The following is a 23,926-nucleotide window of genomic DNA, read 5'->3' on the forward strand; positions in this document are numbered from 1 at the left end:
GGCGCGCCTCAGGATGTCTGCCCACCCCCTCCGTCCCCCCGCGCCCCGCTTTCCCTCCGCCCCCGGGGTCCCGGTGGGGGTCCTCGGCTCTCGTTTCCTCACTGCCGGTCCTGGGAGCCCGCCAGCTTTCCTGAGTCACTGGCGCGGGCGGCCGGCCGGCCGGGTGCCCCTTTCCCACCCCCGGGTTTGCGAAGCCCAGGCACGCGTCTGCGCCTCGCCCGCATTCATCCCGCCAAGGTGAAGCAAGCACCGAAGGGCGCACGCCCCTGCCTCGCCGGTAACGTGCGGCGCTTCACGACCCAAACAATGATCCCACCCCGCTCCACCCACTCCCGCGTCCCGGGCAAGGCTGCCCCTGTCGGGACCCCATTGTCGCCCGGGGGTTGGGGGGGCGGTCCCCGCGAGCGGCGCCCGGGCCGGCTCCACCCACACCTTTCCAAGTTAGCTGGCGGACGAGGCGTGGGGCGCTGGGCCCCTCCCGGCTCGCCCTAGGCCGGGCTGCAGCCGTCTGGGGGCTGGGGGACCAGAGGGCTCCACACTCTTTCATTCGTGCCCGAGATCCTCTTTCTGACGGCTGCCCGGCGCGCTCCCGCACAAAAGAAGGGCACTTTGAGGCGCTCGAGCGCGAGTCCTCCGGCTGGCGAGTTGCGCCCGGGGTCGTGCTCCCGCCCGGCGGCAGCTGCCCCGCGCTCCCGGGGCCCTGTGCGGGTTAGGCCGGGGCGAGCCGCGGCGAGGTGGCGCAGGTGGAAGGGCAGCGGGCGGCGGGCCGAGGCCGGGGCGGGGCGGCCGAGCGGACCCACCTCCCCACGCCCAGCCCCGGCCGGCCGCCCGGTGGGTGTCGCCTTCTACCTCTGCGAGCGGGGAGGGTCCCCCCCCCCCAGCACCACCACCAGGGGGATTTCAACCATCACACTCCGAGCCCGCCTCCTTAATCCTCGGGCGGAGCGGCTCGGGGGCCCCATTTTATGGCAATAAAGCGACTTAGCGCCTGCTGAGCGAGCCCCTCCCCGCCGCCGCCCCCGCCCTCGGCCCCACCCCGGGGCTCGCCCGCAGCGGCGGGGCTTTGTTTCTGGGGGAGAGGACCCGGAGCTCTTTTGTTTGGGGGTTGGCGGGGGTCTCGGCGTCTTCGGCACACGCCCCCCCCCACCTCGCCGTCACCGGCACCGCCACTCCCCAGCCTTCCCCCCCCACCCAGCCCACCTCACCCCGCCCCGCCCCACCCCTCCGCGCCTCTCCGGTTTCCTGAGCCGCGCGGGGCCGCCTGGGCGGAGGAGCGGCGTCTCGCACCCCCTCGGCCGGGCCCCGGGGTAATTCGATGCGGGCCTGGCGAGGCTCCCCACGCTAAAGCGGGGCTCGCGGCGCGCCTGCCTCCACCCACCGGCCCACCCTACATGGAGCGCATCATGTGATCCGGGTAAGTCATTTGCAAGTACAACAGTTCCCCGGGTTGCCCCCCATTCATTTCCTGAGAACTGCAGAGAGCAGCTGAGAGGCTCTGCTCGTGCGTGTGCGTGTGAGTGTGCGCGGGTGACGCCGCGTGTGCGGGAGTGAGTGTGCGCGCGCGTGTGAGAGAGAAAGGGAGAGAGAGAGAGACAGGGGCACTCTGTGTGAGGGAAAGAAAACAATTTCTCCTGTTCTGCAGCTTCTGCTCAGGTCTGTGCCGATTCTGTTTCTTATCAAAATAAACAGCCCCCTCCCTTTTTTTTTTCCTTGCCATCCCCAATCAGACCGTGTTCTCTATTCCCCCCCACCCTTTTTCCTCTTCTTTCTTTCCTTCTGTCATTTGCTCAAGTTATAAATCCGCCGGGCTGGTCTGTGTTCTCTGGAAGGGGGAAAGTGTTGGGGAGGGGGGCCGGGGAAGGGCGATGCTGTTGCAGAGCTGGTAGCGACGGTCGGATTTGTGGAGAAGAAAGAAGGAGGTTTCTTCCCCCCCATCCCCCTAGGGGGGAAAAAAAAGAACAAAATTTTAAAGAACTTATCAGGAAACGTGAATTAAGCCAGTGTTTTTTCTAACCCCTAGTGGGACTGTTGTTGGTTGCAGGGCTCGCCTGACAGTTGCCAAGGATGAGAAAGAAAGCCCAGGGCTGAAATGGGGAGGGGAGGAAGGTGGCAGAGGTGGGTGGGTGTGGGGGTGGTGCTCCTGGCAAGGAGTGGGGCCCCAGGACTGGAGCGGCTTCGAGGAGTAGCTGCCACCCCTGGGGCCGGGTGGGCTTGTGTGTGCGCTGGGGGCGAATGGAAGGGAAGGGGTTAAGGCGCGGATGACAACGCTGGCATGAATAGTGGTCTTGGTGCCACCTTCATGATTGTCTCCGTTGTAATGATGTGAAACTGTCACTTGCCACGGTGCCTGGCTCACGGAAGTAGCCGGCGACTGGCCCGTGCCCGTTCTCGCAAGTGACGGAGGACCTGGCACGAGTTGACAAGGGGTAAACTTGGCACGGCCCCCCTGCCGTCCCCGGGCCGCGGAGTCCGAGGAGCCGGCTTCGGAGCCCCTGGGCTGTCCGGTGGAAGCCGGCTCCGAGGGCGCTCGGACTTGACCCGGACGCCGGACGCCGTAGTTGGTGTGCCTGAGGGATGCTCCCCTGCGGGGCAGAACCAGCCCTGCCTTTGTTGGGTAGGGAACTGCCTGCTGGAACTTTGAAAACTTTCATCTTTGGCGAAGAGGGTGGGGTGAACTCAACAGTTTTGTTTCTTGGTGTAGCCGCTGAGGCAAATGCTTGGAAAAAGTACCAATTCCTTTGTTAGATGCCCTGCAGCTTCCCAGCCCCCTTCACCCTGTGCTGCGAGTTTTGCATACTTTAATAGTAATAGCCTTAATTCAGCCGATAAAAGCTGACTGTGTTGAGTTAAGGAGTATTAGTACAACGGAATGTGTAATCTGGATAAACACTTTGGGTGGTTAATATTGTCAGCCCTCTAATTGAACTGTACAGATGGCTTAAGTGTCGTTCTATATGGATTGTTTTAAATCATTGCACTGGCTAATAGAATTCTCGGCCGAGCACTCAGATGTTTTGTTTTAAATCGGCGCCGATATCCTCCTAGTTTCCCGTAAGACCGGGAAGGCAAGGGGTAGCTCTATTTACATTTAGTGCATGTGCATCTACTTGGCTTCGGTAGACATCTGCCAATCAAACACGCGTCATTCTACGAAGCCGCCGTGGAGTCGCCTCCGTGCCCTTTTCCTAGTGGAGGATAGAGTTGTTTAGAGAAGTAAATTCTCTGAGATACATTTGGTGACTTTGAGCAAGCTGCAGCTTGCCATGGGAATAGGAGTGGTCACTTTGAAGAGTGGGTGTAGACCTTCTTCTCACAGACGGTTTTAGGATTGGCATTTAATTAAAACAGCGGGGTCCTCCTCCCCACCCAACAGGGGAAAAAAAAAGCTGGTTTGTGCTATTCACAGACCTCATTCACATGTTGTTTACATTTTTTTAACCGCACAGAAATTGGTTGCGTTTAGGGGTATGGTTTTAGGTTTAAAACAAGCAGAATTCACAGCTGCAGGATCTTAGTCTAAATAGGAGGGACCAGTGATTCAGTTGCCTGGCCAGTCACTGCTGTCCTTGTGGCCTGGTCAATGCTGATGCTGGATTTAGTGTGTTACTGTAACTCCTTTGCACTGGGGAGAGAGCCCACTTGAGCATAGGATGGGCACAAATATGTGATGTATTTGGGGAAAGACTTGTTCTACCAGCTTATACAATTGGCATACTTTGCAACATTTTCATGTCAGATTTTCATAATTTATGAATGAAAATAATTGTAAGTTAAATAGCTCCATCAGGTTAAACAAAACGTCCTGTTTATTTTTAAAAGTGCTTTCCTTGGAAATCTCTCATGTCATAAGGCATATGCAGGTTTAAAAGAAACTTTTAACAGCCAAACTTTATTGGGGAATGCTGTTGATTTGCTATTTATCAAATGAAAATCATTGTGTAAAGGAGCCCTTGAAAAAGGGTTTTTTTTTTTTTTTTCTCTGCCAGGAAGTTTCTTTTGGAGAAATGAATGTCACTGGGGGAGGAAATGGTCCTGGTACAACCCTCGGAGACCTTGACCTTAGTAACTCTTGGCTGGCGGCCGTTGACTACAGCTGCAGCCTGCGTGCAGAGAGGGAAGGTACTGCAAACACAGTGCCCAGGCCAAGGCCAGAGCCAATCAGGACGCTGATGGATGTCCACGCGCAAGAGCACGCATCAGGCCCGCTGCTCGTGGCAAACAGAGCATTCACAGCTCCGGAGTTTCTCTTTGGCCTCCTGTAAAGGGAAATGTGCATTTTGTCAGACCCAAGAGTTTTTTTTTTTTTTTTAATCCTGCAGCAGGCAGTTAGGAAATTAATGAATTAATCTGATCTTAAATAAAGGTGTCTTTTTTCCTCAGGAGAGACTTGTTACTCAGACTTCCAGGCCTCTACTGAGGTCATTTTGAATTCGAAATGTTGGCTCATCTGGAGTTTTGAGCAACCCTAGCCAGTGCAGTGGCACTGTTATGTAGCTGAAAATAGCAAAGTCCTGGGTATTCTTTCTTTAATACCAAAGGAAAAGCCAGGAATTTTGTATTAGAGCAAGTTGGAAAAAAACAATATTAGTCAATTACATGAACTTAGTGTGTCAGTTCATCTTCTTTGTACAGACTTGAGGTTATATATAAATTTAGTGGAGAGTTCGCACATGAATACAAAAAAGTTGTACGAAATTAGTAATGGCACATGCTCATTTGGAAGTTATTCTCATTTTTTCTTAAGGAAGCTTACCCGCCATGTTTGCCTGCTCACTGGAAAGATGTCAGTAAAGCCAGAAAGACTAGAAAGATTTTTAGTAAGAACTAAAAATTTCCAGTATGATTCCAAATTAAAACCATCACTGTCTTTCTTTTTTTGTTTAGAAAGCAGCTTTTCTTTTTGTATGTAGTTCCTGAGATAGGTTGCCTTGCTTATCTGTCATTTTGACAGGATGGTAAGATGATAGACTGGTAAGTGGATTCTCTTTGCTCCATGTTCGCCTGTTTTCCCCCTTAACTAAAACTTAGTTATGTTTTCAATGTGCAAGTTTTACATGGATTTCAGTTTCTGGTACACAGAGTGAAAGGGTGGAAATGTTAAAATTCAATCACTGGCAACACCCGAGAAGCACAACCTTAACTCACCCGGGCCAACACTCCTCCCAGAAGCACACGCAAGCCAACAGATGGGCCTTGCCCTGTGCACTGGAGGGCAGGAGCCTCGGGCGCCGTCAGACCTGCCTGGTTTCTCATCCCTGGGCCAGCCAGAGAGCTGTCTGACCAGCCTGCCAGAACTCATTTTCAGGGCCTGGCTGGACCACACCCCATCTGGTGTTGGCTCTTGGGTTCTGGTGTTAGAGCGCATATGCTGTGAATTTAATGGTTACTTTCTGCATGTATTTTCAACAATTATGTTAAAAAAAGGAGTTTTCAGTTTTGGGTGTTTATTGTCGTTAAGTGGCCACTTGAGGAATCATATTGCTCCATGGAAATTTGTCTTGGTCTGGCAGTAGATTATAGGATGTTCGCCCCAGGAATTCTGTTCCTCATGGTATTTTTCTTTTCTTCCCTGTTAAGAGCCATACTTTTGTTGATAATTTCATGGGCCACGTCTTTGGATATTTATGAGTGTGATCATTGTATTGGTCCACACAGAATCTCTGTAGTAAAAAGTATTTACAGTCGTTTTGCTTCGTGGAGAGTGAGAGAGGAAAAAAACCAGAGAGCTTTGGCATTGTTGTCCCACTTGCATCAAAGAAAACTCTCGTGATTACTACCTGCTGCCCTTGGTAGAGGTGAATTATGTCCCTAAATGGAAAACTTAGTTTGCTTTGTAGTATAAATGACTTGTGCAAGAAGTTTTGCATTCTTTGTGTCACAGATGCATATATACACACACATATATACACACACACACAGAGGGATAATGTACCTGTGTATAATTCTGTTTTCAGAGTCTGTCTGTTGCTGTAACCACTGTCCTACATCAAATGTGTCAGTTATTGCAGAAAAAGTACATGCACATAAGAAAGGGGAGGCACACAAAGTCTTTTTTTTTCACCCAAATCTTGTGTTTAGTAATCCTTTCTTATTGTGAGTATAACAAACTGACTACCACAAGCCATAAAAACGGGCCTCCCCACCCCACCCCCCTAGTACAAACCTGAATGGCAACCAAGGTTTCTAACGAATGAAACCATTAAGGAAAGCCTTCGTTTGTTTCATAGTTAGGTGTCCCCTGAGCTCATGCATACTAGAATCAGAGCTAATTTCAGTAGCAGGAAGATTGCCGTCTGAGTTTGGCTTTGGCTGGCTTACTCTGGATGACCTTGCCCAAATTTCTTAGCTGTTGTGAGGGTTAAGTGAGGTAACGTGGGTAGAAGTCACTTTGTAAAACTGTCAAGTGCTGGTGCAGCAACTGATTTGACAAGAAAACCGCGCTTGCTCTCCCTCCATCTCTCTCCATCTCCCTTCATCTCATCTCCCTTTATCTCCTCCCCACGTAGTTCCCTTCCCAATAGGGATGAACTTTCCAGAGTGAGCCTATAAATTACACTTATGGGCAAGGAATTTCCGAGGGTGGGTAGAAAACTTCTGGCAGTCAGAGGTCATGAATTCCATTCCTGTCTCACTAGAGATTTGCTCTTTGACCTTGAGAAAGTCACTCTTTTTCCTCTGTAGCTAATATAAAAGTGGCTATTAACATTTATGTAATGTGAGTGTTGTAGCTTTCTTTTTAAATACAGACAGAAATATGGTTTGAATGATCATATATGGAAAGTTGAATATAAATATCAACAGTGAACACATAGAAGTTGAAAATCTGTAAGCTGCTTCTCTAACAAGCCCACTGACCCTGCTGTTAGTGGTCATTGGAAACTTCTCTCCTCCCTCATAGACTCATCAAATTTGTCATGTTATTTACAACTGTGAGCCAGATTTCCAGTTAAGCCAAGATTCTACTGATTAAGCTGTGGCTGATATATATATATAAATAACATCTACATGTGATTTTAAATTGCATGGTTAGCCTTACACAGCTTGTGTTGCCCTTGACAAACATATGGGAAAAACAAAGGTAGATGATAAGGATTTTACCCGACTGTTCGAAAATGTATAGAACATTTATAATCACACACTTCTCCACCCATGTATATTTGAAAAAGTTGAGTGATTTGAATTTACATGATTTCTCTCTGACTACATTTTCTCCAGGTAAAAACTAACACGCTTTACTCACACTCTGCTGAAACACTGTATTGGAAGAGCAAAGAAACACACTCAAAGTAGCACGTCAGTATGGCTGTTTTTATGTGCATGATACACATTCATGTAACAGCTATGTAGATGAACATCAATACCACTTTGTGTGGGACTCTTGGATTTATCATCTCTTCCTTTAAGAACATGCTGGGTTCCGGTTTCTGTTCTCTGGCACCATAGCCCCTGGTGCTCCTGTTGTTAATTAAGTGTTGAGTTCCCCTCGTTCCCCCTAATAATAAACCTTTGTAGCCCAGGAAAAGAATCTTCTTCATACTTTGCTGGGATCTAACCCAATGATTGATACATTGCAAGTGCTAAAATATTTATTGGAAGAAGAAATGGAGGAGCAGTCACTCCGTGGCCGACATGCCTGTTCCTGCAGTACTTAAAGGGCATCACCCTAGTCTTTTCCTCCCTAAATCATCCAACTCTACATAAACATGTCCAGCTCTGTCAGCCATTGCTCAAGTCAAGTTCCTGAGTCCCTGAAGACTTTTTCTTGCAAAAAGAAGCCTGTGGTTAGTGGAACGGTGGTGGATTTGAAACATCAAACTACTCAATTGTTAACTGTTTCAACAGGAGAGTGAGTTTCACTTTCCTCATTGGTAAATAAAAATAAGAACAAATAATGTCAGCCTTGCAGAATGTGTTTAAGGATTGAAATGTGGGTGCAAAGTATCTAGAAGAGAACTTTAGGCCTGTGTGGGCTTTAAGAAGTTTATGGAATGAAAAGACAAAAGGTGTTATTCATCAATATCAGCTCTCTGAGCCTGATACGTAATGATATCAGCCATTCTCTACATCCCTGAAGAATGGGAATTCCACATGTAGCCTTTTTGTTTTTTAAACTTTAATAACTAAAGAAAAAGTGGGTGTCTTTTAGAGTCTGAAAATTAGGAAAGATGTCAGAAGAAGCCAGTCAAGTCTGTAAGGTGGATATATAATCAGTTCCAGCAAAAACTCTGAAAATGTTACCCTTGTTCGACGAGGGAAGTGCAGGAGCTTTTGTTGTTGGCGAGAAGGACTCTGGTGAATCTTTCTTGGGCGTTTTTGTACTAAAACCTAGGCCAACTTTCTCAAAACATAAAGATGTTTTCATTCTGTTGTCCTCTTGAAATTCAACAAGCAATACCCTCTGCATCCCCAAACCAAGTTGACATGCCCTGTGCTGTTGACTGGCTCACTTCTACGGCTTGGTAGCCATTGCTTTGATTGTGCTTAGTTTTTGGGATTGCACTTGTGAAGTCTGCATGCTTTTAGCCATGTCATCACTTCTTTCCGATTGCCATTGCAAGCTCTGCATTTGGCTGTTGCTGATCTGTACACATGTTTTGGTAGCCTGGGACAGAAACTTGCTGCATTTTTTATTCTCAGTCAGAGTTGTGTAATCTGAACCAGTTGAGATGCTTCTGGTTTGGCTGTTGTGTCAGCTCTTAACCACCAATCCTTTTCAATGAAGGAACAAACAGCATTCAATTTTCCTCGTAATTTGATGTGGATGATATGCCACTGATGGCTTCATCTTCAGTATATTCTGGTTTGTTGCTAAAACGAGTGACACATTTTCTAAACCGCTGTTTTCTTTGTGATGTTCTCTCCCTCTTTGTAAAGCGTAAGTGATTTCATCATTTTTCCATTCAAGAGTCCCCATGAATTTGGTGTTTGTTCTGGTATTATGGTGGAATTGATGATGTTGCAAGATGGGCTCTTTTCAAATGGATGTCTTAACTTTCTTAGGGCTTCAAACGAGATTCTGTTCACAAGTATTGGAACCAGTTAGTGCAGGTTTATTTTATTCATTTTAGTGCAGAAAATTTTTGGTACCTGTTTTTTTTAAAAAAAATTTGTTAATTTTAATTGGAGAGACAGATATACAGAGAAGGAGGAGGAGAGAAAGATCTTCCATCTGCTGATTCACCCCAAGTGGCCACAAAAGCCAGAGCTGAGCTAATCCAAAACCAGGAGCCAGAGCTTCTAGATCACCCACGCGGGTGCGGGATCTCAAGGCTTTGGGCTATCTTTGACTACCTTCTCAGACCACAAGCAGGGAGCTGGATGGGTAGTGGAGCAGTTAGAGCAAGAACCAGTGCTTGTATGGGATCTCCATGTATATAAGGCAAGGACTTCAGCCACTAGGTTAGTGCGCCAGGCACTTTTATCTCTGTTTTTTGGAGTCCACATTTTCTATGAACCTTTAAAACTCTTCATATTTCGTGCTCAGTAAATTTAGTCTGTTTTGGTAAAATGAAACCTCTTTTGAAAGTAGGCAGTTGGAAAATATAGTAGTAACAAAATACTTTTCATTTACAGCTACTATCATGCTGAAGTTAAGCAGTAAGCTTTCCATATTTTAGCTTATTTGAGTATAGTTGACTTTCAAGTGTGCCTTTTGCACACCAGAGTTTGACTTATAAATATCATTGTATGAATATGTCTTTTAAGATATTGTGTGATAATCCTGTCTTGCCAAGTAACAATTATGTGCTTTGTGACTTTGCTATTTTTAGCAATAATTTTAAAAGTTGTTAGAAAGTTTTATAGCTTTTTACCTTTCTTCTTGTAAACAAATGAACAAAGGGAGTGAAATTGTTGCCTCTATTTATGAAGAATAGGGACAATTATCTATGCACAGTTGAGATACATTATTAGGTGTGCTGAAAGTAGTGAATCTTTATTGAAAGTGCTTACTGGAATAAAGCCTCATTGTGAAAATAATAAAATTAAAGTCCATACAAAATGCTATGCAAGTATTTTTTAAAGACAATTTTAAAAATTGTAGATCATTTCAACATTTTTCCTGTGGAAAATAAATTTCCTTGTCCCTTAAGTTTTATATATTTAAGTTCTGTATGGATTTTTATGGGTGCATTGATTTTTCCCAAGTAGTGATGTTTATATCATATTGTCTGTTTATATCACACACTAGGTTATGATTCAGATACCATATCATAGCATCTTGTATAGTTCATATAAACTGTTATGTAATTATGATTTCTATTTTATAGATAATGAAGCTGATTTTCAGCCAAGTTACAACAGTGGTCAATAGTTCATATGTGAGAAAAAGTTGTTTCTATCTGGGAACTAAATAATTTAGTGGGTTTAGTATATGACAAAAAAAATCTTATGGAAGTTTACTTTCTTGTAGAAAAGAAAAGTGAACCTTAAGATGGACAAATGCAAATTGAAAATCTATATTTCCGGCAATAGTTTCTTGTCTACTTTTCTTGTTAAATTTCAAAGCTGATGGCAGTAGGATGTTTTGACAAATCTTTATGCTCTGTCATATCTCCAGAAAATTTTCTTTTGTAAAAATCAATCTTAGAATGTACTTGGCTAGTAAGGCTGCCTTGTAAAAATCAATTTAGAGAAGGTTTGTTCAAATCATAAGAGCAAAATGAATAGTAATGATAACTGACCCATAACCCTAAAAATAAAATAAGACAGCACAACATACTTTGTGAAGGTATGCACTGAAGTTGGTTTTTAATGTTTAGATAAGAGGACTAATGTATAATACTCTAATTTTATGCAATAGGACTTTTACCTTTGGCCTAAAACCTATTAAATATACAAATCACTGTTATTTTGTCATAGGGACAACTGAAGAAAAAGTGAAAAGAAAATTATGCTTTACAGGTGGTCATAGTCGGTTGCCATTTAGCAGAGGTGTTGCTTGAATGGTATTCCAAAAGAAACTGTGTGTGTGTGTGTATGTGTGTGTGTGTGTGTAGGTGTGTGTGTAGGGGGGAATTCACGGGCCACATCCTTTGAAATGTTTGTTACCTTCTTCTTTCCCTGTAAATATTAATATATTAAACTTTAACAAACACAAAATATTTCATTTAGAGTAATAGCTTAGCAAGAAAGAAATGAACTTTTAATGACTGAAAGTATTAGTGGAATTTGTACTTTATAATGAAGTGCTCTGTTGAGGAGGGTGGGATTTACCAAGATTTAAGGCTGAAGCAATTATGTTGTATTTTTATTTGTAAATAACCTAGTAATAAATATAGTTAAGAATATTTGAGGACAATGTGCTAACAAAGGAAAACTGCTTAGTGCTTGACAGTTCACAGAGTACTTTTGGACTCCTCCTTATGGTCTTCTAAGGTAGACTGGACACATGTTACCCAACTCATTGATGCAGATATGAGAGTCAGGAAAGGTAAAAGTCACTACAACGTGACAGAGTTAGAATTAGAACCCTGATGTAGCTTAGCAGCAAATCCTTTCTATTTCAGCCTCCTGCTGTCTTCCTAACTTAAATGTAGCCTCAGTAAGCCAGAATTGTGAAAGTCAAAGTTGCCCAGTAGTAATGTCACATTGTATTAGGTATCACATATAACAAGTTCACTGAACGTTGGAAATTTTTTGGGGGGGAAATGCATTTCAGACTAGCATTTAAAAATTCCTGTGTGTTAGCCCAGAGAGATCAACCTAATCTAATGTGAAAGAGACAATGGTAGTACTCTTTGCAGAAGATGAGGGTGGTGGTCTGTCACCTACCTTGGTGGCCCTTGGTCTGTACTGAGCATTCAGAGAAATGAAAGCTGTGTTGGTTTTTTTTTTCCCCCAAATTTATTAACAGGTTGAGAAGGAGGCCATGTAGCTAAGCCCAGATGAGGGCTAGCATATTCTAGTCTATTTTCTTTATTTAGGTATTTAATGTGCCTTTTAAAAAATCACTGTAGGTATTTTTAGATTTATGCTTTAGTTTCTTTGAAGTACTCCTAATCTTAGCAGAAATATCTTTTCCATTTAAACAAGCACTTAGTAAGTTTGTTTTTTTTCACAAACTGATTTGCACATTTATTGTATGTTGAATAAAAATGATATAATTTAAGGCATTATTTGAATTGACGTTTTTGAACAACTCGGGGAGTTATTCATGGTATTTAAAAATGGATTTTTTTAAATTTCTATTTTCTTCTGAACTCTTCTGAACATCTGGGGTAAATCAACTTTGTATGAAGGAGCTCACGTTCATGGATGTTGTTAACAAGCACACCTGTTTGTGCCTGGTGGGGATTTTGGGGCTGGTATTGTGGCACCGTGGACTAAGTAGTTCCTGGAATCCCTGCATCCGGGTCAGGGTCGTTGGGATCTGCTGCAGTCTCTGCCTCTGCTTCCCATCCAGCTTCCTGCTGATGCACACCTTGGGAGACAGCAGAGAGCATCCCAGCTGACTCAGTTGCTAGGATGCTTACCTTCCCATACCATCCCTGCAACCCTGATTGGGCCTGATTCTCTGCTGCGTATTAGCATTGCAAGAGTGAACAAGCAGAATGAGCTCTCTCTGTCACTCTGCTTTTCAAAAGAATGAAAATGAGCAAATACACATTAAAGGAGCACTTAAAAATCACTTTAGCGCCTTTGTTTTCCCTTCTTTCTTTAGCCAATGTCATCAGGCTCATGTTATTTTAAACCTCTTGTCTATAAGTATTAGGAATCCTCACTTATAAGATCTTTTGATCATGGCTTACAAAGCTGAGTTTCTAAGAAAACTCATTTTTTTAAACAATAACAACAACAAAAATCACTCCATACTGCCCAAGAGAAATTCTACTCTTTTGTACAATTTCAAGCCATTTGAAATGAATACATTATGTTTCAAGGAATCATTCCATTTTTTTAATTCAGTTCCTCATTTATAGACAGGCAATACTTTGTTTCTAGTTTTTTTTTCCATGAATACCAGTGCTGTAACTAGCATCTTTATAACCATATTCTGGCAGACTTAAAAAATTCTGAAGAGATTGGACTACTCATTAAGTATGTCTGCTTGGGACTTTAGTTTTCATAGATTTTGTGGCACTGCTTTGAAAAGGGAAATATCCTTGAAACTTTCTGATCTATAACAATTCCTTGATTCCTGTCTGTATTTTTTCCTCCCTTATTCTTTTCAAAGGCTTAATTTGTTTTCTAGTTTTTTTTTTCTTTAAGTTTTATTTTGCTTTTTTTTGAAAGGCAGAGAGAAGAGGAGAGAGGTCATCCATCCACTGGTTCACTCCCCAGTTGACCACAGCGGTCAGAGCTGAGCCAGCCAATCTGAAGCCAGGAGCTCCTGCATCTTCCTTGTGGGTAGGGAGGCTCAGGCACTTGGCATTCCCCGCTCCTTTCCTAGGCCCTACACAGAGAGCTGGATCAGAAGTGGAGCAGCTGTGACATCAACCTATGCCCAGATGGAATGCCAGCATGCCAGAACTGTAGGTTTAGCTTATTATGCCAATGGTTCTGGCCTCTGCTTTTTTCGTGTTTTAACGTGGAAGGTTAGAAGGCAGATTTGAGACCATCTTTCCTCACAGGAGATTATACTGCTGCTAACTTTGAGAACTACTCTCTATAATTTTTATTCCTTATAAAAATATTTTTCTGGTTTCCATGTTTTTTCTTCTTTGACCCTAGACCATTTAGTTACATAGTTTTTAAAACTATGTGTTTGGGGGCTTTGTTGATACCTTTTGTTAATGGTTTCTAATTGGATTCTTTGTTGGAAAAGGCACCTTAAATTCTAGCAGTTCTTTGCATGGCATGGATGTGGTCTGTCCTATACACAGTCGCAAACAGTGTATCCTGTTACTTTTGGGGTAGAGTACTTCTTAAATGTCAGTTAAGTCAGATTGGTTAAAAAATGTTCAGGCATTCTATACTACTGCTGACTCCTTGTTCCTCAGCCCTTTTAGTTAGTGGGAAATTTGTCCCAAGCCTCTTTCTGTTGCGGTGTGTATTCTGAAGCTCTGAAATTAGGTTCTTGTTTGTTTTGGGTTGTTACATTTTCTTGGTGAATTAACCTCTGTATCATTATGTGTCATTATTCTTTTTCCTGTGTAGAGAACAGGTAATTCAGTGTTCCTTTTGAATCCCAAGATTTTCATCCTGGCTTTAATTTGGTATTGACATAAAACAAAAATTTTATGATTGACGTTCTGTTTGTAACTCATTATTTTGCCTATTCCGTTATTTTTCCCCCCAAGTTTTCTTACCTTTATATCCATATCTATATTTGTGTGTGTGCGCTTGTGTGAGTGTGTGTAGTAATTCTGGTCTATTTTCAGCATTGGTTTATTAATTACATCTCATTTTTCATGGTTTGTCCAGGCTTTATAATATGCATTATTAATCTCTCACATTTTATCCTCAAATAATATTTTACAACTATTTTTTAGAGAGATTGAGTGAGAGAGATCTTCCATCTGCTTGCTGGTTTATTCCCCACATGTCTGGGCCTGGGTCAGATTGAAGCCGGGAACATTTTTTGCACCTCCCACCTGGGTGTGGGTCATCTTCTGCTTTCCTAGGCACAGTGGTAGGAAGGTAGATCTGAAGTGGAGCAGCGGGTATCAAACTGGTGCCCATATGGATATTTGGTGTTGTAGGGAAGTGGCTTGACCTGCTACACTCCAATACTGGTTTCTATTACGCTGTTTTTTTGTATAATGTAAGAATATCACAAAGGCATATTGTTTGGTTTTGAAGATTCTTTTTGGTTTTACCGAAAGGGAGAGACAGAAATCTTCCAAATTACTGGTTCACTCCCAAAATGGCTTTATTGGCCAGAGCTGAGTCAATCTGAAGCCAGGAGCCAGGAGCCAGGAGCTTCTTCTGAATGTCCCACATGGGTACAAAGGCTTCAGGATTTGAGCCATCCTCTGCTGCTTTCCCAGGCCACAGCACAGAGCTGCATTGGAAGTGGAGCATTGTGGGCTTGAGCAGACATTGCATGGGAATGCTGACACTGCAGTTGCAAGCTTAGGTTAGTATGTTGCAGTGCTCATCTCCATACTGCTTTTTTCCCCTTTACTGTACATTTTCTTCAAGTATTTTGCTTGTGTATGTTACAAAATAGGCCCTTTCTAGCTACTGTCCTTGCTTTAAATAATAAATTATATGTAAGAAATTAAAACCAAAAATTTTTTTCAAACATTTGTTTCATTTAAAAGTAGAGTGACAGGAAGAGACAGAGAATCTTGCACCTGCTGATTGACTCTCTGAAAGTTTGCAACAGCCAGGGCTAGGCCAAGTAGGAGCCAGGGCCTGGAAATAATTTATTTCCTGCATTAGTGGCAGGGACACACTTTTCCAGATGCTTTGGCAGGGGTGCTGAATCCAAAGCCTGGCAACTATGGCTTGAATCAAACTCCTGTATGAGATGCTAGAGTTATAGGCCGCGACTTGACCAGTTGAGCCACAGTGCTGGCTCCAGAAAAAAAAAGTTTGTATTTATTTGTATGTTTACTATGCCCAGGATTCTTCTTTTAAAAAGCTTCCATCTGCATTCATACTAATTTTATCTAATCACATTCTTGTCTTGTGAGTATTGTACAAGTCTGCTGGCCACGATTTTTCTCAGCTGTTGTTTGTCTAGAAAAGTCTATACACCTCTCTGCAGTGTTTTAGCTGAGGTAGGAAGTCGACCTCCATGGTTGCCCCATTCCTTTAAAAGCGTATCTCCATTTCCTGGTTCACGGAGTTCTGAAAATATGTTTTTGGCATTCTTAGTTTTGTTCTTACATGGTTTTTGTTTTCCCTTTGACTTCCTTTAGGACTGTTGTTCAGCTTTGCTTATCAACAGCTTTAATATGATGTGCTTAGATGTGTTACTTGTCATCATTCCACTTTAATTTGTACAAGTTGGCTTTTTCTAAACCTTTCCTGATTTTCTGTACTAGCTTTCCAAATATTTCTTCTCCCTTTTCTTCCTCTGGTCTTCTGGATATACTTAACAGAACATTAGATGGTTGATATTGCCCCATCTGTCTTGGAGTCTTAACACCTCTTTCCCTGTCCAATTTTTAGTCTGAGTAATGTCTGTTTACCTGCTCTCAGATGTGCTAATAATTTCTACTGTTTTGAGTTTAAGTGCATCTTTGATATAAAGTTATTTGTCTAGAATTTTCATATGGCTTTTAAAAAATTTTCACTTCTTTGCTGAATTTATTGTGCTGTCTGCTTTATTCCTCTGGATTATTTCACTTTGAGGTATGAACAGTTTGGAAGAGACGAATAGAGATGGAGACAGGCACAGAGAGATTTTCTACCTGCTGGTTCTTTCCTCACAGGTTCCCAATAGGTAGGTCTTGGCAAGGCCCAGGAGCCCAGAACCCAATCTGGGTCTCCCCTGAGGAGACAGGGTCCCACTTATTTGGCCCATCACCACTGCCTGCTCCCTCGCCTCACCGTGATTCTTATTAGCAGGAAGCTGGAATTGGATGTGGTATTGAGACTGCAACCTAGGCATTCTCATCTAGAGTACATTCATCCCAAGCCCTGTCATAACTGCTGTGGCTAATATCCACTTGTAGATTCTTTTACATTTTAATCATCATTAGCTTAAAAGTCTCTGCTACAATACAGCTGCTTTCTTGAGACATGTTTGGGTTGATAGCTTATTTTTCTGACAGTGGATGATTTTGCTTGATCTGTCTTGATGTCTTGTAATTTTTGACATGCTTGAAGCATACTGGAGACAATTTAATATGCTCAGAAGTGGAGAAGACTGATTCTCCAAGGTGTGCCTGTGGAAGAGAGTGGGACAAAACAATTTGGTTTTGTCAGTATATGTGTTGAGTTTTTGCTGATACTGTTGGACTGTTATTTCCAAGAAACTTCCAGGAATGTATTCTTTCCACTTTGTGTGAGACCTGGACTGTCACAGAGTTTTTTCTCAGTGTTGTCTTAATACACTCAACATTGAACTATCCCTCAACTTCAGGGATTCAAGGGACACATCTTTTATTTTTACCTGTCCTCTAGCAGTAATCCAGGTAGGTATTGTGTGTGTTTGTGTGTGTGTGTGTGTGTGTGTGTGTGTTTATACGTGTATCCCATGGACCAGTTTCATTCTTGAAGAGGTCTTGCAACTTACTAGCAGGGCTGTTCCTTCTTCCTGTGATAATTAACCTTGCCGTACAAACAGACTTGGGGCAAGTGTTTGCTGTGCCTCTGTCAGTATGGCTGACCTGTTTTTCGTGTTACACTGGACTCTAAGTCTGAGTGAGTTTCCAGCCTTGCCTTCAGAGCAGGTGATGTGGTGGTGTGTTTTTGGCTTCCACCTCTCCTCCAGGGACACTGTTGCATGCCCAGGGAAAGGGATCAGAAGGGCATCTCTTGCCTGTGTCCTGGCAAGAGACGGATGAAGCAGCAGCTTGTGCTGTATACTGGGATCTAAAGTATTCACTGTCACTGTGTCCATGATATTTGGCTTTGCCACATTTGGTTAGACAGCCTGGAATGAGGCCAGTTTCTGTGCATGTGCAGAAGTAGTGGAAGTTGCTCTGTATCTCATGCCCACACTTAGGTCTCCTGTTCTGTTGACTCTGTTTTGTCTCAGTACTTGGAGGAGCCTTGTGGAAATACCTGATAAGTGGTCACTCACAGTTCAGTAGTATTGGCCATGTTTATATTGTGCAACAGGTTGTAGAACTTTTTCATCTTGAAAAAAATTCAATTCTGTACTTGTTAATGAGCCCTTACTTCTCACTTCCTGAACCTTGGTGAGCACCAATCTGCTTTTCATCTCATCTGTTTTCATGGCTGTTTCCTGTTCTTCCACGATCTTACCCAAAGACGTGGGTGGCACTCTTCTCTGTGATGGGGATTGTTATCATGAATGATTTTTTATTTTCTAGTGACTTCAACTCTTTGAACTCAAATTGATGATTTTATAGGGTCTTCTTCATGAAGTATTTTTTCTCTATGCTTGTTTATCTTCAGTGTTGAGGTTTATTATGTTTGTTTATTAATTATTAACTCTAAGGATCAGTCCCCTTTATCTACAGACTGTCTTTGTTCCTCTCTTCGTTGACTGCTAAAAAGGATTTGTTGGCATTGAACTATCTTTGGATTATGCAGCAAACTCTACTTTTAAATCTTTTTGTTGTTGGTTATTTGAAAGGCAGACTTATAGAGGGAAAAATCAGAGATGGAACTTAAGCTGCAGGTTCACTCCACATGTGGCCACATCAGGTATAGCTGGGCTGGTCCCAAAACAGGAGCTGCTTCTGACTCCCACATGGGTGGAGGGCATAGGAACTTGTGCCACCCATTGGCAAGAATGGGATCTGGGTACTGCAGGTGGTGGCTTTACCCGCTATATCACAGCACTGGCTCTGAATCATCTTTTTTTTTACATTTTTTAATGCATAAGTTGCTTGATTCTATTTGCTCCATTGGAGTGGTATTTAGAAGAGAAACACCTATATTCACAAATGACATTGCTCTGCATTTCTCCTGATGCTTTATCAGAGTTTTGTATAAACATTTTGCTGCCTTATGTAACTGAATTGAGAAAATATTCATGTGTTCCATCAGCTGTAATTGGAACTGTTCCGTAAAAGCTAGTTAGGACTCAGTTGCCAACACTGGGGTCACGTGCCTCCTCTGTTACTACCACCCCCATTTCCCTCCCATGGTAGATGTTTAATTTAGTTTGCAATCTTTTATGTGAACTTGTCTGTTAAAGTTTAAGATTATTTTTAGATGGTCTACTAGGTTAGGCTATTAATATATATTTCTATAAGATTTGTTTTATTTGAAAGGTAGAGTTAACAATGAGAGGTGGAAAGACAGAGATAGATTCTCTGTCTGCTGGTTTACTCCCCAAATGGCCAAAATATTCAGGCAGAGCTGAGCCAAAGGCAGGAGCCAGGAACTTCTGCTGGGTCCTCCATGTGGGTACAGGTTCCCAAGGCTTTGGGCCGTCCTCAACTGGTTTCCCAGGCCACAAGCAGGGTGCTGGAAGGGAAGTGGAGCAGCTGGGATAGAAACCAGTGCCCATACGGGATCCCGGGCATGCAAGGAGAGGACTTTATCTACTAAGCTATCGTGCCAGGCCCTAATGTGATTTTCATTTTGTCATTAAAAAAAAACTGTTATTCTCTTACTCTGCAGCAGTTTTTTCCTACCTCTCATTGTATATGAATTTGCCTTCTATTTCATTTAGTCTCTGCTTTTTAGTTGTTACACTTAATAATTAAACTTGTGCTTTTAGTTTTCCTACTTTGCATTTTCAGTTAGTTGTTTCTGCTTCACATTTTTTTTCTTGCTTCTGCTGGTTTAGTGAAATTGGCATTTCCTGTGATTTTTGACTTGCTTTCTCAGTTTGGTGATCCGCTGGACTGGCAGTGTTCCTTCCACAGCCCCGTGTCTAGAGCACCACCAGCTCAGGCAGCGTTCAGGTGGGAGAAAGAAGATGCAGCACATCCTTTAGGCACTTCTGGGGCAGGAAGACAATGTACCATATATGACTGTCTGCAGATCGTTTTGCCAACATCTCCACAGGCTGGGATGGCTGTCATGGGAGTGGCCACTGTGAGACTGGCTGCCTTTGTTCTCTTGAGTGATTAAACATTTACGTGGCTACTTGATGAAGACATATGTTTCTGTTTAAATGTTTAAAAGCAAAATACCACAAGAAAAATTCTAGATTCAGAGGTCTGCCTTGTGGCTTAGTGGGTTGAGCCACTGGCATCCCTTGTGAATGCCCAGTTCAAATTCGAATTGGCTTCAGATCCGCTTCCCTTCTAATGGCGGGGAAAGCAGCAGATGAGCTCAGTCAGTGCTTGGGTCCCTCTGTGTCACATCACTGGCCCCTGGATCATCCATTTTTTGAACTGACTTTTCAAATACATGAGCTTGTTTTGTCATAATTCTTTCTCCTTTTCATCAGTCCTCGGTTGGGGTGTTAACACTGCTGACTTACCTGCGTAGCGTGAAGCAGCGTCGTCATCAGAGAAAGACTATGTGTGTATAATAATACCTCAGATCAGTGAGTGACGTGTTTCTAATGGTTGTAATAATAGCTTGCATTTTCATTCTGAAATATTGTATTTTTGTTTTCCAAATTGTCTTTTTGGAATTTAAAGAAGATTAGTGAAGGATGACTCAAAATCTGTGTCTCCTGAACCTTCATTTTGTTGGGAGTGGCCCTTTAATTCTGCAGACGCTTCTGTTTGAGTAGGCTAATTATTGTCTTTGATTTGTTTTCTGTCTTCTTCATTTTCAGTTTTCTCTTATACACATGGTTGATCTCCTGGATGTCTTCCAAGCACTCTAACTTTTCTTTATTGTTTTTCCTCTTTGTAGTTTTACTCCGCTGGTTGGGAATTGTGGCGTTTGTATGCACCTGTGCATCTTCCACTGGGTGTGTTAATAAACTCTCACCTTATAGTTCAGGTCATTGGCAAAGTTGGCTAGTAAATTGGCTGTTGGAGATGGTAATGTATCACAGGAGCTTGTGTAGCTCCATTTTCATATCCAATTTTAAAACTTTATTGACCATAATTTAATACATTTACATTGTATTTTGGAATGCATTTCTCCTTCATTACTCCAGCCTACCAACCTTCACAGTTGACTCAGCTACTTTGTCCTTCATTCTTTTATCAGCCAAGAAATGGATTAACTTCATGGATGGGCAGTCACACAGTTCACAGGAGATCAGTAAGAGTTACGTTTTGCTTTCAGGAAAACACAAAGCCTGCCATTGCTGCTAACTACTGGAGCGCTGGTAAAGCAGTGGGTCTCTCTTGTGATGCTCAAGAATTTTATTTAATAAAATTGCCTACATACTTTGTATCCTATTAGAATACTCTAACTTTACAAAATTCATTAAGCATTGAAAAAGATGTTGCTTATTTCAAAGGGTCTATCCTAGGAAGAATTGCTGAATCGCAGATGTTTTTTATGTCTCTTTTATTATGAAAATTTTTAAACATAGTAGAATTACATAACTGATCCTCACACATCCAGCCTCAACAGTTCTCTGTGTCTTCATAGCTTGTTTCATAAATACCCTGTCGTACTCACTCTTTATCCATTTCAAGTTAGGTGTCTTAGAATGTATATAGAGAGGACCTGGTGCCGTGGCCTGGCGGCTGAAGTCCTCACCTTGAATGTGTTGGGATCTCATGTGGGTGGGCGTTAGTTCTAATCCTGGCAGCCTGGAAAGGCAGTTGAGGATGGCCCAAAGCCTTGGGACCCTGCACCCGTGTGGGAGACCTGGAGGAGGTTCCTGGCTCCTGGCTTTGGATCGGCGCAGCACTGGCCATTGTGATCACTTGGGGAGTGAATCATCAGACAGAGGATGTTTCTCTCTGTCTCTCCTCCTCTCTGTATATCTGACTTTGCGATAAAAATAAAATCTTAAAAAAAATCTAAAAAAAAAATAGAATGTAAACATAGAGGTTTTGTAACACCTCACAGCAGTCCTTAGCAGATAATAATTGTAGAGAAATGCAGCAACACATAATCAGATTCAATATAATTAGGTAGGTATATTTGTAAAAGCTGTGGAACCAACATCGGTAGCTTACTCATACTTGGCTTTACTAGTTTTCCGTAGTATCTATCTTTTCAGAATATCAGTTAGGTACCGCATTGTAGTGAGTTATTTTGTCTGCTTAGTTTATGCTGTTCTATGAAAGTTTCATGGACTCTTTTTAGTGACCTTGACAGTTTTGAGACATGTTTGTCATTTTTTGGTAGTATGTATGTTTTTTCATTAGTGTACTGGTTATTTGGGGCTTAGAAAGTGCCCTTCTCAATGTATCATTTCGGGAATGTCATTGTGTTCTTTCAGGATATTCATAAGATAATGATGATAATGAACTTTCTTCATAATAGTTAAAATATTTTGTAGGGTTACTCCGTTGTAGTTACCTCTTTCTTTTCCTGTGTTCTTTGGAAATGAGTCAGTTAAGACTTGCCTTCCATTATGCTGGTGGTAGTGGATGGACTAAACTTCTTAACTATATGTAGTGTTTACAGTTCTATAAACTTGTCCTTTTCTATTTAGTATTTCTAGATTTATACTTGTATGAATGCATATCTGCTTATTTTGTACATGGAATCATAGTCTCAATACTGTCTTTTTTTTTTCGATCTCTGATTTTTTCCACTTGTGCCCAGTGAACTCTTTCAGTTTAGCTTTTGTGTCCCCATGATATCTATCCATCCTTTTGTGTTTGAGCATTTCCTTGTATTATGAGGTTCTCCAGATATAATACACCTTTTCTTTGCCACAGCCAGTGAATCAACAATTTCTCTTAAGGCCCTCTTGTTTCATCGAATGGTTCTGAGGAACAGATCCGGGGGTAAAGATTGCTCTTGCTCTGGAGCAGATGTGGTGTGAGTGTGAATAGAATCAGTCAGAATCAGTCAGTTTCTTTTTGTTTTTAGATGAAGTTGTAATTGGAAGAAATACCAAGAATTCTGTTTGAAATGGAGACCTTACTTGGGTTAATAAAAGGATTTTCATAAGGTGGCATGTTGTGATAGCCACAAGGAAAATACACTGTTTTCCACCAACTCTTAGCTGTGACTTCTCATTATGTTGGTGCTCTGTTAAAGCAAATGCTAGGGATGGTTCATTGTAAGAATTTGAGTTTATGGATGTATTATTTGGTAATATGCTGATTATTTCTATCCTAATAGTAGCTTGTTTTTTTTTCTCAGAGAATAATGCAGTTCTGGAAAACAGCAATTATTTAAGCTGTAATCATAGTTTTGAAAAGTCTGGAGATTACAATCTTAGTTTCTAATCCTAATTTGTAGATCATAGCATTCTGATCTCCATAAAGTGAAATATTGTCTAAAAATTCTTGCTGAGGCATCTTAAACTGTGCCCTGGGAGCAGTCCCAGTCCGGAAATCAGCTAATGCTCCTTGAGTGTTTATGATGTGCAAGGGATTGGGTTTTGATGTAAAGTCTTGAGAAATAAGATTTTAACAGTTGGTTAGGTTTCCTATAAGGGCACATTCTGAATAGTTCATTCAAGTAAAACTACACATACTTTAAAACATTCATGGCTATGTATAAAGAATTTAAAGAAATTGAAGCCTCCATCAGCATAGGCCTTTGCAAAATTACTGTGTGAAAAAGAATGTTGCTTTTAAGAGGAGTATATGTTCTAAAGCGTTAAAGAAATAGTCCCCAGTGATCTTTTGCTAGGATTGTGTTGGGTTGCTTGTAAGGATTAAGAAGAAAATACTTTTTGAAGTTTTCTGGCAATATCTTCAGTGGTTCCTTTTCAGATAGTACATTAACATAGAAGGGAAAAAAGGTTTTTTTTTCCTGATTCCATATTTTCCCATTGTTAAGTTTATATAAAATAAATATTTTGTGTGAGGTAAGGAGAATAAAGCCCCATTTACTGGTTGCCCGCAGTAGTGGTCTGTATGGTAACTCTCAAAATGCAACACTCAAGTCCTAATCCCTGGGACACTTGAATGTTCTCTTACTCAGCAATAAGTCTGTAGATGTGATTGCATGGAAGCTCTTAAGATAAGAACATCCTTAGTGTACCCTGATTTTACCGAGTAAGCCCTAAATTTGGTGACAGGAGTTCTGTAAGCCAGAAGGATGGAAGGCATTGTGAAGACAAAACAGAGATGGGAGTGAGGGCAGCATGAATGGGAATGCTAGTGGGAACCAGAAGCAGGGAAAGGGTCCTAGAGCCTCTGGAAGAGGCATTGTGGCCTTGCTGTCACCTTCCCCAGAAACAGGAGAATAACTTCCGTTGTCACCCAGCAACGGGTGCAGGGACAGCCACAAAAGACTAATAAGCCTGCTGTGGGGATGGCGTTATGATGGATGCTAGAAGTACGGAGTTGAGTGAGAATAAGTATTAGCAGACATTCAACTTTTGTTTGGAAAAGTCAGC

At 42.4% G+C, this 23,926-nt stretch overlaps 1 protein-coding gene across 1 annotated transcript in view; it reads left to right on the forward strand.

Moving 5' to 3' along the window:
* The first annotated feature begins 1,030 nt into the window (after positions 1-1,030).
* The window catches only part of KLF12 (Kruppel like factor 12), a 402,309-nt gene continuing 379,413 nt past the window's right edge, over positions 1,031-23,926 (forward strand). Inside the window, exon 1 of the mRNA XM_040991291.1 lies at positions 1,031-1,414. The gene's annotated coding sequence lies outside the window, so the exon portion shown is untranslated. The remainder of the gene's footprint in view (positions 1,415-23,926) is intronic.

This window comes from Ochotona curzoniae, unplaced genomic scaffold, assembly GCF_017591425.1.
Source record: "Ochotona curzoniae isolate NIBS_2020 unplaced genomic scaffold, NIBS_Ocur_1.0 contig_64, whole genome shotgun sequence".
Classification (NCBI taxonomy): Eukaryota; Metazoa; Chordata; class Mammalia; order Lagomorpha; family Ochotonidae; genus Ochotona; species Ochotona curzoniae.